Source organism: Camellia sinensis, chromosome 11 (assembly GCF_055761805.1).
Source record: "Camellia sinensis isolate YWXY chromosome 11, ASM5576180v1, whole genome shotgun sequence".
Classification (NCBI taxonomy): Eukaryota; Viridiplantae; Streptophyta; class Magnoliopsida; order Ericales; family Theaceae; genus Camellia; species Camellia sinensis.
The window spans coordinates 105,890,022-105,908,036 of NC_138971.1; the positions used below are offsets into that span (position 1 = coordinate 105,890,022).

Below are 18,015 nucleotides of genomic sequence, written 5' to 3' on the forward strand. Positions count from 1 at the left end.
AAGAATCCTCACTCGAGAGAAGAAACAGATTACGTGAGGCACACTCAAGCGAATAAGTCAAAATCTGGGCAACAACATTCTAGACCAACTAACAACCAACCAGTTCCAAACACGCCCAACATAATCCAAAACTCAAATACAAAGAGTCAAAAGAGAATAACAAGATAAGGATACGATATTCAACCACTTACCAAGTCCGGGACACAAAAAAGGTCGAGGCAAAACCGGGATCGCTATAAAATTTGTCTACCATCTTAAGTTCTTTAACATGTACGAGGTTAATTTAGTTTTGCCAAAAAAAAAAGATCATGTATAAAGGATTGTTTCTCAAGTTACTTGTTTTTAGATAAAAATGTCAAAAAGTGAAAAAAAAAAAAAACCAAACATTTTTTAGTTACCAAAAAACTAATGCCTTGTTTGTGAACTAAGGTTTTTATTCAACAAATCACTATAACTTGTAAAATTATTTTTCTACTTTTTTTTCACATCTTTTCATAAAAAAATCAATATGTTACTAAAAATATCAATTCTCAAATGAACCTTAAGTCATAGATCTATATGAAAATGAACACTAAACCCTAATATACAAAATGTGATTGGTCTAAATATGTAAACCTCTTGCCCTAAAAGTATAAATGACCCCATTCAAAATGATAGGTCTCACTATTTCAACAAATCAAAATATATATATTGTAGACCTACTCTTTAATTGTGGCTCCATCTATACTACAAAAAAACACATTTAACTTTTTCACACCTTATTAAAAAAAAAAATATTAAAAATCAAACCCCAAACCAAGTGTGGTTGATTTAAATTATGAGTTTCATATATTTATTAACATAGCCTAGGTCAAAAATATTGGGGAAAATACAATTATTTAAACCCATAATTTTGTTTAGATCATGATAATTTTAATTCACAGAGTAGCCTTTCCTACTTTTTGCATGAAGAAGAAACACATTCCGGTCAAATTTCTCGATTTATTTGGCCTGATAAGTGCTCTCGTGCAATTTTTCCTTTCAATGCTTCAACTGAAAGTATCACTAAAGTTCTCAGTTTTCTAACTCTTGCTCGCGGCAGCCATCATGGGTCACAAGATTTTTTGGGGGCTACGCTATCGTCACCGTTATGCCATGCTATGTGATTACCATGAGTTTGGTTTACTACCATTGACTGAGGAGAGACAACAATACAAGGAGATTGTACTGGAGTGCCCCTTCTGCACCATGCCTAGCTAGTCGGATCACAAGTGGTTGTATTTCCAAGATGTCGTTGATGATCTTATTCATGATTCTACGGCTCATTCGGTTCCTCTTCCGTAGTCTGATACGTATACAGTCTAGCTAGGGTAGGGTTATGTTATATACTAAGTGACTTAGTACAGTCATATATATATGGTATATATTACTGATTGTAGGATTTCTCATGATATAAATACCATATTGTACATAGCTATGCACATATACACCTGACTTTCATATTGAATGAATATCATTACATTATATATCCAACATCTTTTATATATATCTGTTGCATATATGTTTTGTACAGTTCTCAGTGTAGTATTTTTCTCAAATCTCTCTTTCACTTGTCTAAACTAAAATTTTAACCTTTTGATCCTTATAAATTTATTATTCTTGTACTAGCCAATCATTCTATTTTTTTAAAATTTTAAACTTATTTTGGGAATAGAAATATAGATGTATTAATACAATCATAATCAACAATCAGTGGCATTTATTTCAGTGTTGAACTTTTGTTAATTTTCTATTTTCTTTTTTCCTTGAAAACAAGTTTGTCTACCATATTAAGTTCTTTAACACGTGCGAGGTTAATCTAGTTTTGCCAAAGAAAAAATGATCATGTAGAAAGGATTGTTTCTCAAGTTACTTGTTTTTAGATAAAAATGTCAAAAAAGTGAAAAAAAAAAAAACCAAAGAACTTTTTAGTTACCAAAAAACTAATGCCTTGTTTGCGAACTAAGGTTTTTATTCACAAAATCACTATAACTTGTAAAATTATTTTTCTTCTTTTTTTACACATCTTTTCAAAAAAAAAAAAAATCAAAATGTTACTAAGAATAACAATTCTCAAATGAACCTTAAGTCATAGATCTATATGAAAATGAACACTAAACCCTAATATACAAAATGTGATTGGTCTAAATATGTAAACCTCTTACCCAAAAAGTATAAATGACCCCATTCAAAATGATAGGTCTCACTATCTCAACAAATAAAAATATATATATTGTTGACCCACTCTTTAAGTGTGATTGCATCTATACTACTAAAAAACACATTTAACTTTTTCACACCTTAATAAAAAAAAAATACTAAAAAATCAAACCCCAAACCAAGTGTGGTTGATTTAAATTATGAGTTTCATATATTTATTAACATAGCTGTTAGGACCCTTATTGTCAAAATCCATGGAAAAACTGAGTGATGTGTTTTTACGCTCGAGCGTAGGATCTTCCGCTCGAGCATGAACCCTGGTTTGGAACACGCGATGTAGAGTCCCCGCTCGAGCGTCCATTCCTACACTCAAGTGGATCGCGCGATCTCTGCTTCTATAAATTCGCTTGTTGCTCTAACTCTAGGGTTACTTTTTCTAGATCTTCTTTAAGAGTCTTAGGGTTTTCTTTTGAGATATTTTTCTTGGTTTTCCTTGATGTTTGATGGAGTTTGAACTCATGTTCATATAAGCACACATCAAGGAGTTTGTTTGATATTTTTCTTTGAGAGTATTCTTCTTCGGTGGAATCTGAAGATTCAAGCACAGAGTAATCAAAGGAGTTTGATGTTGTGTCTAGTCGTTTATTCGACAATTGAAGTTATGGATTCAACATCAAGTTGATCAATTCCGTGTGAAGGTTGGGGTGAAAGACATGCAGAAGATTTGAAGACAAATTGGAAGCAGTTCTGGTAATTTGTTTGGTATCTTTGTAATCTTTCCTTCTTCAATAGTGGATTGATTTGTGGCATTTCACCCATGGTTTTTGGTCACAATTGAAGGTGCTTCAATTATGATTTTTCTACGTAAAAAATCGTTTGTGTTGATTCATAGTTTTTTTGAAAGAACAATCTAAATCACTTTCGTACGTGTTTGATGATTTAGATTGTGGGTTTTAATTGGTTGGGAATTTGAAACAATTAAATCTTGGGTCTAATCAAGAATCACTTAGGTTTTTCAATTGGTATCAGAGCGGGTCACTCTTTGTTTTTATCAAAACTATAGGATTGTGATTTTGTGTGATTGGTGATATGGATTCAATTCGTGAAGGTAACTCGACCCATAGACCTCCGTTACTTGATGGTACAAACTATTCTTATTGGAAAGCTCGTACGAGAGCGTTTTTATAATCTATCGATGAGAAAGTTTGGCACTGTGTGATCTATGGGTGGAGTGAACCTATTGTCACCATTGATAGTATTGATATTCCCAAACCCCTTGATAAATGGGACACATTCGATTATCAAAACTCGAGTTGGAACAGTAAGGCTCTCAATTCCCTTTTTGCTCTGTCACATCTGAAGAGTTTTGTCGTATTTGTACGTGTGAGGTAGCAAAAGAGGCTTGGGACATTCTTGAAACGATTCAGGAGGGTACTATTTCTGTTAAAAGGTCAAAACTTTAATGTCTCGCCTCTGGCTTTGAAACCCTTTTTATGTGTGATGATTAGACGTTCGATGATTTCTATGCTAAACTTAGTGACATCGTGAATTCCTGTTTCACACTCGGTGAAAAAAGCCTTGAAGCTAAGGTTGTTGGAAAAATCTTGAGGTCTTTAGCCTAGAGGTTCCAATCAAAAGTGACAACTATTGAGGAGGCTCAGAATGTTGATACGCTCAAGCTTGATCAGTTGGTTGGAAACTTGCAGGCTTATGAAGCCCCCAGATTTCTATGAAAAAACAAAAAGATAGTGTGGCTTTCACTAGTGCTCATGAGACTGCAAAAACTCCTGAGATTGAGTTTGATCTAGAGTTCGAGATGACGGCTATGTTTACTAAACAGTTCAAAAAAATTTTGAATAAAAAGAAGCCTACTTTTAGAGACCCTATTTCAAAAGACAAGAGTAATGATAAACCCAAAACTTTTCCACCAAAACTTGCTCCAAAAATTGAAAAAAAAAGATTGTAAAGGGCAAGGGGTCAAGTGTTATGAATGTTAAGGTTTTGGACATATTGCTCTTGAATGTCCATCAAAAAGGAATCGGAAGAAAGTCTATACTGTGACTTGGGATAATGAAAGCGGGTCAGAGCAAGAACCCGAAGAAATTGAATCCACTGAAGACGAGGATAGTGCTTTCATGGTATTTTGGTCCACTTTCACTCAACCTCCTCTGAAGTCAGTGGAATTTGCTCGTGGTCAGAATCTGCACCTAGCTCTTACCTTTGATGGGAGTAATTACTTGTATTGGAAGATCAGAATGAGGGCGGTTTTGAGAGCTTTCGACCCTGAAGGCTAGCAAGCCATTGAAGAGGATGTTGAAACTATTGTCAATCGGAGCAATTAGAGAGTTCTGATTACTATTCGTGAAGCTATTTCTGATGAAGAACAACAACGGGTTGCTCACTGCACAAAGGCCAAAGATGCACGGGACATTTTGAGCCAATTTCATGAAAGAAGAGAGTCATCTTCACCACCATTTACCACCGTTCCTACCTTAGTTGCTCGACTGGATGAGGTCAAGGAGAAAAAGGAGAAAAAAGAAGATGATGAAACATCAGAAGACAATGATGAGATTGATGGTGATGATCTACAACAAGCTTACGAAAAGCTTTATGATGAATCTTTGAATTTGTCCAAGATCAATGACAAACTCACTCTCAAGCTCAAAGCATGTGAAAGTGAGAATGTCAAACTAAAAGGAGAACTTGTAACAGGCAAGCAGAATGTCATCAAGATCTCTAGTGATAGGCAAGACCTATGTGAGAAACTTCTATCTTGTGAGATTGAAAGGAATGAACTCCTGAAAGTATATTCCGCATATGAAGAGAAGATTGAAAGCCTTGAGATGTCACAAACTACATTGGAAGAGATGGTTTGTCATAAAGATGAAGAACTCAGAATTGCTAGAGCCACAATTGCCATGTGGAATAAAGGTTCCAAATCATTAGAAGACATCCTTGGGTCTCAACAAATAGGTTGTGACAAAAGTGGGCTAGGCTATGGTAATGCAATAGCTCACAGGAGATAGGCCTCTACATCTCATGACTTGAAGACTCAAGCAAAGGGAAAGCTGAAGGTGCACCAGGGTGATCCCTCTCTTCATCTGCCTAATGAGGGTAAGATCAACAAAATGAAGGTAAAACCCGTTTTTGTTTGTCATCATTGTGGTAGGTATGGCCACATTCGTCCTTATTGCTTTGAATTGTTTGGTAAGGTGTCTCAAAATGGTAGAAATTCTAATACTTTTTGGGTTAGGAGACAACCTTACATGTCTAGGCAGAGCACCAAGATTCACGAGGGTGTTCACAATGCTAAGACATTTACCAAGACCGCCAGTCCTGATTTTGTTAAGACCAAAAAGATATGGGTGAGAAAAGATTACCTGACTTGTTTAGTTGTTCACACTGCTCTAAAAGCACGTGACTCACACATGTGGTATCTTAATAGTGGGTGCTTTCATCACATGTTAGGTGACAAATCCTACTTCACCTCCCTTGAAAAATATGAAGGTGGAATTGTTACCTTTGGAGATGGTGGCACTTCTAGAGTCACTAGTAAGGGCTCTATAAGTGTGGCTCGTCTTCCCAAGCTTGAAAATACATTACCTATTGATGGCCTTAAAGCAAATCTTTTGAGCATCAGTCAAATGTATGATTCCCACCATGAAGTATTGTTTTCAAAAAATAAATGTGAAATTTTGGATAAAAAAGGAAATACTGTCATGCATGGGTTTGCACATCTGATAACTGCTACAGGATTGTTACTACTAATGATCTCACTTGTCACTCAGCCATCATAAGTAACATTGATCTGTGGCATCAAAGATTAGGTCACATGAATTTCAAAGACCTAACTAGGATAACCAACAAAGAGCTTGTGAGAGGCGTACTGAAGTTGGGTAAGAATCTAAACCATGTGTATGGACCATGTCAACTTGGAAAGCAAACCTGTGCCCCTCATAAAAAGGTGAATAGCTTTACAACCAAACGTCCTCTTGAATTGGTTCACATGGATTTAATGGGACCTACTCGTACTAAAAGCATTGGAGGTAAAAAAATACATTTTTTTAACTGTTGATGATTTTACTCGTTTTTCATGGGTAAACTTTTTAAGAGAAAAATCTAACACGTTTGATGCTTTCCAAGCTTTAGTCCTTAAAATCCAAAATGAACAGGGTGTTTCCATTGGGCATATCATAAGAATCCGAACTAATCATGGTCGTGAGTTTGAAAACAATTCGCTTTCAAATTTTTGTGATATGCATGGAATTAAGCATGAATTTTCTGCACCTATTACTCCACAACAAAATGGAGTTGTTGAGAGAAAGAACAGGGTTGTTCAAGAGATGGCTAGGGTCATGCTTCTTAGTAAGAGAGTTCCTCCAAAGTTTTGGGCTGAAGCCCTAAATACTGTTGTGTATGTCATAAATCGTGTGTATTTAAGGTCCGAGACTTTACAAACTTTATATGAATTGTGGAAGGGATTGAAACCTAATGTAAAATACTTCAAAATTTTTGGGAGTATGCGTTACATCTTCAAAGATAGAGAGCATTTGGGAAAATTTGACTCCCAAAGTGATGAAGGTATTTTTCTAGGGTATTCAACCACTAGTAGGGCTTTTCAAGTCTACAACCTACGAACTTCATCTTTAATGGAATTGATCAATGTGGTTATAGATGACACAGGTTCTCCTACTTTAGTAACAAATGAGGAAGATAATGGCGAGTCTCTAATTTTGGATACTGAACCACAAAGTCAAAAAGATGATAAGGTCCAAGCACATGAAGTTGAGACAGCACCAACTTCTCAGGTAAGTCAGAGCCCAAAGAGTGCACAGAGAGACACTACTTCTGATGCTTTTGTCATCACAAGCCCAGAGTTCAAGCCATCAGCAAGGGTGAAACTGAATCATCCAGCTCAATAGGTGATTGGAAGTGTCTCGGATCGAATGAAAACCCGAAGACAAATTCGGGATGAGGTATCTCATATGTGTTATGTTTCATTAATTAAACCTAAGAATATAAAAGAGGCCTTACTAGATAATAGTTGGGTTAATGTTATGCATGAAGAATTAGGTCAATTTGAACGTAACAATGTTTGGACTCTTGTTCCCAGACCTAGAGACATGAACATGATAGGTACCAAGTGGATTTTTAAGAATAAATCTGATGAGAATGGTATTGTGGTTAGAAATAAAGCTAGGTTGGTTGCTCAAGGCTACACACAAGTAGAGAGCGTTGACTATGATGAGACGTTTGCCCTAGTTACACGTCTCGAATTTATTCGTATTTTACTTGGTGTTGCATGTTTTTTTTGGTTTCAAACTGTTTCAAATGGATGTGAAAAGTGCCTTTCTGAATAGGTACTTGAAAGAAGAGGCTTATGTTGAGCAACCGAAAGGGTTTGAAGACCCTAAATGTCTAAACCATGTCTACAAGTTAGACAAAGCTCTGTATGGATTGAAATAATCCCCTCGAGCTTGGTATGATAGACTTACTACCATCCTACTTGGTAATGATTTTCAAAGGGGTAGTGTGGATGAGACTTTATTTGTGAAACATACTAAGTCTCATATTCTTGTTGCACAGATTTATGTTGATGATATTGTGTTTGGATCCATTGTTGATCATCTTGTTAAATACTTTTTGGATTGCATGACACATGAGTTTGAGATGAGCATGATGGGAGAGTTGTCTTACTTTTTAGGTCTTCAAATTAAACAGTCTCCTTCAGGTATGTTTGTTTCCTAGACTAAGTATGCCAAAAACCTTGTCACAAAGTTCGGTCTTGAGTCGGCCAAACATGCTCGCACTCCCATGAGCACCAGTCTTCACCTTTCCAAAGACTCCTTTGGTACTGTTGTCGATCCCACCCTATATAGGAGTATGATAGGAAGTCTCTTGTACCTCATTGCCAGTCGTCCTGAAATTGCATGTAGTGTTGGTGTTTGTCCCCTTTACCAAGCTTGTCTTAAAGAGTCTCATCTAATTGCTGTCAAACATATCGTTAAGTATGTGAATGGGACATTGGGTTATGGGATTTAGTTCTCGACCGGCACTACAGCTGAAATCACTGGTTTTTTTGATGCCGACTAGGCAGGGTGTGCTGATGATCGTAAGAGCACATCTGGTGGGTGTTTTTATCTTGGGAATAATCTGGTTGTCTGGCATAGCAAAAAGAAAAATGCCATTTCCTTTTCAACCGCTGAGGCCGAGTATATTGCTGTAGGGAGTTATTGTGCACAAATGTTATGGATGAAGCAAATGCTTCATGATTATGGAATAGACTAGAACACTCTCACTCTTTTCTGTGATAACACAAGTGCCATTAACATTTCTAAAAATCCTATCCAACACTCTCGCACCAAACACATTGACATTCATTATTCGTTATTATTTTATCTAAGAGTTAGTGGAAGAAGGCCTTGTTGTACTTGAATATGTTTCCACTGAGCACCAAAAAGCTGATATTTTTACAAAATCCCTTGATCTTCTTAGGTTTGAGTTCCTTAGAAAGACCTTGGGTGTAGTGCTCAGTTGTTAGGGTGTTATTTGTTACTGGAGGGGGTGTGAGTTATTACTTTTCTGTATACTTCGATGCTATAATCTCATTCTCATTGATTCTTGTCATCCCTGCATTTAGACAAATATGAACTCTTTTGTTGCTTGCTAGATTTCATTTTTCTTTGTTCATAGCTCATTCTGAATGCTTATGCTCATTGATTTCATGATCTCATTCTGTACACATTCTTGAGATAAACAGTTGCAGGGGTTTCCACACAAGTGATCAAAGTTCTCTATGGACCACTAACAGTGTATCTTTTACATTTTTGGAGGAATAGACCTATACTGGTATATCATGGGTGATGTTGAGTCTCTTAACCATCTACCATCATTTTTTCACATTCACGGTTCCTCCCTCATCTCATTGAAGTCCGAGCATTAGGAAAAGGCTACCTCAGAGGCACCGATCGGGCTATGCTTTCTTGATTTCATGCTTCTCTGGTTTGGTTTCCATACTCTTGAGCGTGCAAGCCACCAGTGAGTGCCCACAGAAAAGAAAAATCTCCTGATAAAAAATAAAAGGGGACTCATTGACTGAGGGGAGCCTCCACGCTTACTCAACAAATACCCTTTGATTTCTAGTGGTTTGACTTTTCTAGATGATTGTTTCGCTACTCTTGCTAGAGGTCCAACCATCTAATCACTACAAGAATTAACTCTAGCTCTATTCCCTCTCAAGGATTGCACACACACACGTTCTTTATGTAAGCTCTCATGTTTGTTTTTGAGTTATGTTTTCTCATGTTGCTTATGATCATTGATTGAATATTATCTGATTTGCTCATGTTCTTGTGGTTCATAATTTCAAAATGTACAAGTTTACAGGCTTCATGGTTTGTAGATAATCTCATGTCAGTGTTGTAGTCTTGCAATTATACTCCCCTCCTTTCTACAGGTCACATTTCTCTGGTTGAGTTGTTTTTTTTTTATTCTTTTATTTAAAAATAAAATAAAAAGGGGGAGGGGGCTATTTTTGAGGTTTGGAGTTGTTTTGTCCTTGCTTGAGCGGAAACTCTTACGCTCAAGCGTGGATTTCATTAATCCAGCATTTTTTTTGCAGAGTTTTGTAGTTCTGTGTGGTTGTTTTTGGCGCTCGAGCGTCCATTTTCGTGCTCGAGCGTAGCCACGCATGTTTTGGCTCACGCTTGAGTGTTAAAACCCATGCTTGAGTGGATTGGTTTGAGATAAACTCTTTCCTTGGTCTCTTTAGTTCAATTTTTCCCCAAAATTCATTCTCTCTCCTAGGGCTTCTTGGCTATTCAGTACATTGCCCTTCCTTGGACTATTCCTTGGTGATTCTTGTTCTTCTTGCGCATCTAAGGTAGGTTTCTCTTCAATTTCACTATTCTTCTGTTTCTTTATTTTTGGTTGTAGTTTATTCCTCTCATGTTTCATTCTTCTCTATTGTTTACAATGTTTGGGTCTTATTGGTGTACGTGAATCTTGTTATGGAATATTGGGCTTTGGAATATTAGGTTGTGTTCTATATTATCACTGCTTTCAGTTCTAGGTTTTATTTACTTATGTGATCTATCTGGTTAATTGATTATATGACTATGTTGTCCGTGATTATTTTGTTAACTGGATTACAATGTGCTTCATACTTCTATTGACTGGTTAATTTTGCTACATTTAAGTCTATTACTAATGTTTTGTTTCTGTTTTTTTTTTCCTCTTTTGGTTTAACTTTTGTCTTGGGTTGGGGGATTGGTGTTTATTCTTTTGGTTTATTCTTGGTTTAGTCATGTCTTCCTCTAAGCGAAAGAAGTCCACTGCCACTTGATCCTCCTTTAACTCAGACCAGTTTCCCTCGGCTGATAAAGCCAAATTGTTTCAAGAGTCCTATCCGTCTTGTGCTGTTCATTTCAAATGAAATGTTCTCCCAAACACCTTTGAGTCTATTCATATCCGTCCACTGTTTGATTCTTTAGGTGGAGAGTTAGTAGTTTCTTTCTCGGGTCCTCAAAATCTCAGTTAGGTTAGAGAATTTTACTGTAACATGGAGAGTCCTGATGACATTGGTCCTTTATTCAAGACTTAGGTTCAGTCCAAATCTATTACAGTCACCACTGATCTCATTCGTGAGCTTTTAGGAATTAGTAAAGTCTTCCCTATTTTTTATCCTTTTCCTATGAGACCCACTTGTGATTTTAATGAGGTGGCCACTGCTTTATGTGGTACATCTCGTCCATGGCTCCCAGGCTTATTGATCAAGCAAAATGAGCTCCTTCACCATTTTTGGTTACTTAATCTCATTGTGTGTGCCAACATTATAGTGACCACCCATAGCTCGGAAATAAACCAAGAACAAGGGTTTGTTCTTCATTATATTGCTTACCATCGCTCCATTGACCTTGCTACCTTGATCATTCAGAAGATGGTTGCTGTGTTTGAGCGTAACAACCTCAGTCTACCTTATGGGTGCCTCATTAATCGGTTTCTCGCCAAGTTTGAGGTTTCCTCATTTAACGAGGATGAATTTGCTTCTCCTTCCTGGCCTTTCACCAAGAAGATTGTCTCCTAGAGTCAGTCTCATGTTAGGGGGGTCCTTATCGGGGTGGGTCATTCCAGTATAAGTACAGGTGATGCTGCTATGGCAGAGGAGGCTGAGTTTGATGCGGCTGCTGTCGGTGAAGCTGTTGGTGAGGGGTAGCAGCCATCTCTAGTCCGTACTATCCGCAGCCAGCTTCATCATTTCAAGCAGTCTGTTGTTTCTCATTTTGATCATCTTGAGAGCCGGATGGATATTTTTGAGGCTAGGCTTATGGATCTAGAGACTACTACTGATGCTCAGCTCACTACATTGGAGGCCTCATCCAAGCGCATTGAGGAGTCCGTTGCACAGTCTTCTGCTCCTTTGTCTCAGATCATGTCTCTTCTCCAGATGCAGTCATCTCCACAACCACCAGCTTCAAGATCTTTGTTGCACAAACATCTTTTTGGCTAGTATTATTCTTGCACAGAAATATCTCTTGTTGGACTGATTTCTATATTGGTGTTTTCTCTCCTGGACAAAAAAGGGGAGTGGATGTTGTTAGGAATATTTTTTGGTATTGGATTTTGGATGTTTATACTTGATGCATTGATGCATGTCTTATTGAGATACTTTGTTAGTGTTAGAAATCTTTTTGCATGCCTTATTATTTTAGGATGGATGGGTATTATACTTGGTTTTTTAGATATTGGGTTGTTTTTGTTTTAGATATCTATATATTTGGCTATTTATCCAGTTCCACAGTTTTGGTTTGTGTGATTGTCTCTTCAGGTGGATTATTCCGGAATTGCATGATTCATGGTCGTTGCTTTCAGTGGTTTTGTTTTTTGTTTAGTTTAATTTAGTTTAGTTTTGTGTGTGTGTGTGTGTGTGTGTGTGTGTGTTTTCTTTAAGTTGTTGATTATCTAAGAATGTTTGTATGTTGGGATTTGTTTGGAAAAATTGTTCAGAACAATTTTGTTTGGGATTTGACAAAGGGGGAGATTGTGAGGACCCTTATTGTCAAAATCCATGGAAAAACTGAGTGTTTAATCGAGTTTTAATTTTCCAATTTTAGTCTTCCCGCTCAAGCGGGAAAAGTGATGCTCGAGCAAAGTTTACACTCTCGTAGTATTTTGCGTGTCTGCAAAAATACTGAGTGATGTGTTTTTACGTTGGTTTGGAACACGTGATATAGAGTCCTTGCATGAGCATACATTCCCACGCTCGAGCAGACTGCGCAATCTCTATTTCTATAAATTTGCTTGTTGCTCCAACTATAGGGTTACTTTTTCTAGATCTTCTTTAATAGTCTTAGGGTTTTTTTTTGGGATATTTTTCCTGGTTTTCCTTGATGTTTGATGGAGTTTGAACTCATGTTCGTATAAGCACACATCAAGGAGTTTGTTTGATATTTTTCTTTGAGAGTATTCTTCTTCGGTGGAATCTGAAGATGCAAGCACAGAGTAATCAAAGGAGTTTGATGCTGAGTGCAATCGTTTATTTGACAATTGATGTTGTGGATTCAACATCAAGTTAATTAATTCCGTGTGAAGGTTGCGGTGAAAGACATACAGAAGATTTGAAAACAAATTGGAAGCAGTATTGGTAATTTGTTTGGTATCTTTGTAATCTTTCTTTGTTCAGTAGTGGATTGATTTGTGGCGTTTTGCCTGTGGTTTTTGGCCACAATTGAAGGTGCTTCAATTGTGATTTTTTCACATAAAAAATCATTTGTGTCGATTCATTGTTTTTTTGAAAGAACAATCTAAATCGCTTTCGTACGTGCTTGATGATTTAGATTGTGGGTTTTAATTGGTTGGGAATTTGAAACAATTAAATCTTGGTCTAATCATGAATCACTTAGGTTTTTCAATAGCCTAAGTCAAAAATATTGGGGAAAATGCAATTATTTAAACCCATAATTCTGTTTAGATCATTATAATTTTAATTCACAAAGTAGCCTTTCCTACATTTTGCATGAAGAAGAAACACATTCCGGTTAAATTTCTCGATTTATTTGGCCTGATAAGTGCTCTAGTGCAATTTTTCTTTTCAATGCTTCAACTGAAAGTATCACTAAAGTTCTTAGTTTTCTAACTCTTGCTCACCGCATCCATCATGGGTCATAAGATTTTCTGGGGGCCATGCCATCGTCGCCGTTATGCCATGCTATGTGATTACCATGAGTTCGGTTTATTACCATTGACTGAGGTGAGACAACAATACAAGAAGATTGTACTCAAGTGCCCTTTCTGCACTATGCTCAGCCAGCCAGATCACAAGTGGTTGTATTTCCAAGATGTCGCTGATGATCTTATTCATGATTCTACGGCTCATTCGGTTCCTCTTCCATAGTCTGATGTGTATACAATCTAGCTAGGGTATGGTTATGTTATATACTAAGTGGCTTAGTACAGTCATATAGATATGGTATATATTATTGATTATAGGATTTCTCATGATATAAATACTATATTGTACATAGTTATGCACCTATACACCTGACTTTCATATTGAATGAATATCATTATATTTTATATCCAGCATCTTTTTTATATATCTATTGCATACATGTTTCGTACTGTTCTCAGTGTATTATTTTTCTAAAATCTCTCTTTCACTTGTCTAAACTAAAATTTTAACCTTTTGATCCTCATAAATTTGTTATTCTTGTACTCGCCAATAATTCCGTTTTTCAAAAATTTAACTTATTTTGGGAATAGAAATATAGATGTATTAATACAATCTTAATCAATAATCAGTGGCATATATTTCAGTGCTATACTTTTGTTAATTTTCCATTTTCTTTTTTCCTTGAAAACAAATTTGTCTACCATCTTAAGTTCTTTAACACGTACGAGGTTAATCTAGTTTTGCCAAAAAAAAAAAAATGATCATATATAAAGGATTGTTTCTCAAGTTACTTATTTTTAGATAAAAATGTCAAAAAGTGAAAAAAAAAACAAAAAAAAAAAAACTTTTTAGTCACCAAAAAACTAATGCCTTGTTTGCGAAGTAATATTTTTAGCAAAAAAATACTATAACTTGTCAAATTATTTTTCTACTTTTTTTACACATCTTTTCATAAAAAAATCAAAATGTTACTAAAAATATCAATTCTCAAATTGACCTTAAGTCATAGATCTATATGAAAATGAACACTAAACCCTAGTATACAAAATGTGATTGGTATAAATATGTGATTGGTCTAAATATAGATGTATTAATACAATATTAATCAATAATCAGTGGCATTTACTTCAGTGCTATACTTTTGTTAATTTTCCATTTTCTCTTTTCCTTGAAAACAAATTTGTCTACCATCTTAAGCTCTTTAACACGTACGAGGTTAATCTAGTTTTGCCCAAAAAAAAAAATGATCATATATAAAGAATTGTTTCTCAAGTTACGTATTTTTAGATAAAAATGTCAAAAAGTGAAAAAAAAAAAAACTTTTTAGTCACCAAAAAACTAATGCCTTGTTTGCGAAGTAAGGTTTTTAGCTAAAAAATACTATAACTTGTCAAATTATTTTTCTACTATTTTTACACATCTTTTTATAAAAAAATTAAAATGTCACTAAATATATCAATTCTCAAATGAACCTTAAGTCATAGATCTATATGAAAATGAACACTAAACCCTAATATACAAAATGTGATTGGTCTAAATATAGATGTATTAATACAATCTTAATCAATAATCAGTGGCATTTATTTCAGTGCTATACTTTTTTTAATTTTCCATTTTCTTTTTTCCTTGAAAACAAATTTGTCTACCATCTTAAGTTCTTTAACACATACGAGGTTAATCTAGTTTTGCCAAAAAAAAAATGATCATATATAAAGGATTGTTTCTCAAGTTACGTATTTTTAGATATAAATGTCAAAAAGTGAAAAAAAAAACAAAAAAAAAAAAAACTTTTTAGTCACCAAAAAACTAATGCCTTGTTTGCTAAGTAAGGTTTTTAGCCAAAAAATACTATAACTTGTCAAATTATTTTTCTACTTTTTTTACACATCTTTTCATAAAAAAATCAAAATATTACTAAAAATATCAATTCTCAAATGAACCTTAAGTCATAGATCTATATGAAAATGACCACTAAACCCTAATATACAAAATGTGATTGGTCTAAATATAAATGTATTAATACAATCTTAATCAATAATCAGTGGCATTTATTTTAGTGCTATACTTTTGTTAATTTTCCATTTTCTTTTTTCCTTGAAAACAAATTTGTCTACCATCTTAAGTTCTTTAACACATACGAGGTTAATCTAGTTTTGCCAAAAAAAAATGATCATATATAAAGGATTGTTTCTCAAGTTACATATTTTTAGATATAAATGTCAAAAAGTGAAAAAAAAAAAAAACTTTTTAGTCACCAAAAAACTAATGCCTTGTTTGCTAAGTAAGGTTTTTAGCCAAAAAATACTATAACTTGTCAAATTATTTTTCTACTTTTTTTACACATCTTTTCATAAAAAAATCAAAATATTACTAAAAATATCAATTCTCAAATGAACCTTAAGTCATAGATCTATATGAAAATGAACACTAAACCCTAATATACAAAATGTGATTGGTCTAAATATAGATGTATTAATACAATCTTAATCAATAATCAGTGGCATTTATTTTAGTGCTATACTTTTGTTAATTTTCCATTTTCTTTTTTCCTTGAAAACAAATTTGTCTACCATCATAAGTTCTTTAACACATACGAGGTTAATCTAGTTTTGCCAAAAAAAAAAAAATGATCATATATAAAGGATTGTTTCTCATGTTATGCATTTTTAGATAAAAATGTCAAAAAGTGAAACAAAAAAAACCTTTTTAGTCACCAAAAAACTAATGCCTTGTTTGCGAAGTAAGGTTTTTAGCCAAAAAATACTATAACTTGTCAAATTATTTTTCTACTTCTTTTACACATCTTTTCATAAAAAAATCAAAATGTTACTAAAAATATCAATTCTCAAATGAACCTTAAGTCATAGATCTATATGAAAATGAACACTAAACCCTAATATACAAAATGTGATTGGTCTAAATATGTAAACCTCTTACCCAAAAAGTTTATGACCCCATTCAAAATGATAGGTCTCACTATTTCAACAAATCAAAATATGTATATTGTTGACCCACTCTTTAAGTGTGACTCCATATATTCTACTAAAAAACACATTTAACTTTTTCACACCTTATTAAAAAAAGAATACTCAAAAATCAAACCTTAAACCAAGTGTGGTTGATTTAAATTATGAGTTTCATATATTTATTAACATAACCTAAGTCAAAAATATTGGGGAAAATACAATTATGTAAACCCATAATTTTGTTTAGATCATGATAATGTTAATTGATAGAGTAGCCTTCCCTACCTTTTCAAAGTTCATATTGATGTGATTTGAAGAGCAAATTGCCAATTGTAATATTCATTTATCATATATAAGCTTCGTTTTTTCTAGTGAATAGACACTTTTTACAAAGGATTACTAAGTTGAGATCCTTGAATCAGAAGTTTGTTTTGAACTAATATGTATCAATAATGCTAAGAATACATAATAGAATAGAAGAAAAAAATAATGAATGGCTGAGATTTATTCTGAATGTAACCCTTCCATAACTAAATTTTATCCTAGCCCTCCATTGCATTTTGTATGAATCATTCTGTGATCAACCTTTTATATTTCATTTAAATTTTACCCTATAAATGTCTTTCCAAATCTTAATTCCAAATTAAGTCTTACTCTATTAATGATTTCTGCTAGCTTTGGCTATCCCTTTATGTACAGTGTTCCAGACTTATGTTCCGTAGTATTGGCTGTTGTTATATCTTGTTGTTATCCTTTAATTCCTTATTTACGAGTTATAGGATGTGTTGGGCAGGTTTGTTACAAGTTGGGTGTAATTGGGAGCAAATGGTTGCTGCCCAGATTTTGGTGTCTTCGCTCGAGCGAGGACTTTTCGCTCGAGCGAGCTCTTCGTTTTAAATCCTTCGCTCGAGCTAGGTTTGTTCGCTAGAGCGAGAGTTCAGTTTTGTATCTGGTGGCTCGAGCGAGAAGTCCTTCGCTTGAGCTTGCGTCTGCGTCTGATTCTGGACCTGAGAGCTGTGTTTCTTGGCTCAAGCGAGCTTTCCTTCGCTCGAGTGAGCGAGGTGTATGTTTTGAGTTTCTTTGCTCGAGCGAGCATTCTGTCGCTCGAGCGTGCGTCTGGGTTGCAGACCTGAAGCTTCGCATTTTTGGCTCAAGCGAGGCTTTCTACGCTCGAGCGAGAATTCTTTGTGTCTGGTCGCTCGAGCGACCATTCCTTCGCTCGAGCGAGCCTGTGTTATATCAGTAGGCAGCAACGAGTAAACACTTCACTTTTTCCTCTCTTTCATTTTGAAAACCCTAGAACCGACTCTCCCTCTCTCTCTACATATCTTCTCTCTAGGGATTAATCTACATAGAGTGTGTTTCTACCCTAAGTTCTTTGTAAGAAAGGTAGAGGGTTGTGTGGGCTATATTCTAATTTGAAAAATCTTGGATTTAGAGCACTTTGAGTTTTCATCATCTTCTTTTCTGAGCTTCTAATTTCGAGGTAGGGATATCCTACTCCATCTTATGAGCTTTGTCTTTAACTATTGGCATTTTGATGTGTTGGGGTTGTTCGGTAATTTTTTTGAAAAGTTAGGGTTTGTTTGTAATTTCTAAAAGAGGGATTTTCCATGTTTGAGTCATATTTGTGTTATAGACTTGAAATGGAGGTTGTTTGTAGATTATGGGTGAAAAATGAGCCTTAGGGCTATTATTAGA

At 35.0% G+C, this 18,015-nt stretch overlaps 1 long non-coding RNA gene and 1 pseudogene across 1 annotated transcript in view; one reads left to right on the forward strand and one right to left on the reverse strand.

The window, feature by feature from the left end:
- Positions 1-11,263, forward strand: part of LOC114315009 (uncharacterized) — a 31,558-nt pseudogene extending 20,295 nt beyond the window's left edge.
- Positions 1-18,015, reverse strand: part of LOC145802065 (uncharacterized) — a 225,703-nt gene that overhangs the window by 110,601 nt on the left and 97,087 nt on the right. The gene's annotated exons all lie outside the window — the stretch shown is intronic.